Below are 2,218 nucleotides of genomic sequence, written 5' to 3'. Positions count from 1 at the left end.
CCTCTGTGCCCTCCTCCCCACAGCTCCCCTCTTCTAGGCACAGGGGTACGGAGTGTTGATCTGGGGATAGGGAGTAGTGGCTGTGCTGGTGCAGGACGTGGGAGCGATGGCACCAGCGCCATAATAGTGCCAACCTACACTCACCCAGATCATTCGCATTTCCCGGGAATTTCGGATGAGTGATTTAACTTCAATTAACTATTTTCTCCACAAAGGAAAGGCACCTTCAGGTACTTCAGTGGACCTTAAAGGGTGGATATACTTGACAGGGGGCTCAAATTTTAAAGATGGGCAGAGGGACCCAGAATAGAATGGTACTATAATGAAGGGCATGGGACCATAATGAAGGGCGTGGGACCATAATGAAGGGCGTGGGACCATAATGAAGGGCACGGGACCTCCAGCTTAAGGGACATTTGCCAGGTGACAGAAGAGGGCTGCCTCAAGCCCTTATGGTGTCTTGTGTCATTTAAGAAATGGGGACCCTTCTTCTAGGAGATGCATCTCTGGGTCAGGGCCACAGCTGGGTGAGCAGAGCCTGGGTACATTTCAGTGTTCCCTTGCACCCTGGCACAGGGGCACCTGTCCCCTGTGGGTGACACTCCAAGTGAAGCAGTGGGTGGCGGGGCTGTGGAGATTACTGGGACTATCACTCTGCCCATATTGATAGCTGCCACATGGGGATGTGGGCTGAATGTTGCCAGATATTCCAATTTTCCAAGAGAAGCTAAGGATCCAGACTTTCATGTGAAGTCTCCTGATTTATAAAAATAGTGAACTGTTTCAAATGATTTTAAATGCCATTTCGACCCAACAGACCTTCGAATGGCAGAAGGTCAGGGAGCCAGGCTTGAGAAGAACGCTAAAGGTGACGAGAGCCGGGGTTGAGAGCGAAGGGCAAACACGGCACAAGGAGGAATAGGCCTCTAGGTTGGGATGGACCATGAAGAAAACAGTCAGACCAGAACATGGGGATGCACAGACAAGTTCAATCACTTGCCCAAGGTCACATAGCTGGCAAATAGCAGAGCGGAGATTTGAGCTCAGGCACTCTCGCTCCAGAATTCTCACCGCGGTCTCCCCTTGGCACAAGAAAAACATGCAGATGGGACTTTTAGTTTTTGAGTTCATCTGTGAGAATCCTGGAGAAAGAGGCAGGGAATCAGAAAAGTGGAGAGAGACATTATGTGTCCCGATTTTTTATAAAAAGCTTTAAATAAAAATGTCACTTACACAAAAATATCAATTATAATACAATGACATACCTGCATACTACCACCCAGCTTAAAAATAAAAGCTTACAGATATGTTTTTGCTTGTGGTCTTTCTAAATGCATTCCTTTGCCTCTGCATCCACATGCGTGTTTGCATAATTTTGCCACATCTGTGTGTATCCACAAACAACTTACCTAATGTTTGGCAAGTTTTTAGACTTTGCGTAGATAGAGCTCTACTTTATGTAGCATTCAGCAACATTTGTTTTTTTTATCCCTGTGTTTTTGATATCGATCTATGATGATATATGTAGTTCACATTCTTTCATTTTTGGTATACCTTTTTTTTTGAAGCATAATATCCATTCAATAAGATTCACAAATCTTAAAGGCACAGCTCAAGGACTATATCACAAAGTGATTGCACCTGTGTAACCATCTCTTCACCTAAAAAAGGTATATAGAAGGTTACCAGGACTTAGGAGCCTTACTTATACTCCCTATCACGTTCATTCATTTTAATCGTGTAATGGAATTTTTCTGTATAAATATACTACAATTTTAAAATCCATTTTCTTTTTGAGGAACATTTAAGTTGTTTGTACTTTTTCTCCTAATAAACAATACTGCCGTGAACATTTCTGTCCATGTCTCCTTGGGCACGTGGGCAAGAATTGATCTAGGGTCTACATCCAGGTGCTGTCTTGCTGAGGGCGGGATCTGCACGTCTCCAGCTCCAGCCAGAGGCACCCGATTCCCACCCCACTGCAGTGTGTGAACGTCCCTCCCTCCACGTCCTCCCAGCACTTAGAATTGTCAGGCTTTTATATTTCCTAATCTAAAGGGTACAAAATGGTTTCTCATCACGATTTTAATTTGCATTTCCCTGATTACAAATGACATGGCGCATCCTCTGGTATTTGTATGGGCTGTTGTGGGTTCCTCTTCCACCAACTGCTTATTCACGTCCTTCTCCAGTTTTTCTACTTCTAAAAACGTTTATC

The sequence above is a fragment of the Pteropus vampyrus genome, unplaced genomic scaffold, assembly GCF_000151845.1.
Source record: "Pteropus vampyrus isolate Shadow unplaced genomic scaffold, Pvam_2.0 Scaffold47, whole genome shotgun sequence".
Taxonomy (NCBI): Eukaryota; Metazoa; Chordata; class Mammalia; order Chiroptera; family Pteropodidae; genus Pteropus; species Pteropus vampyrus.
The sequence above is the reverse complement of the archived record's forward strand: the minus strand, read 5'-3'. Positions refer to the sequence as shown.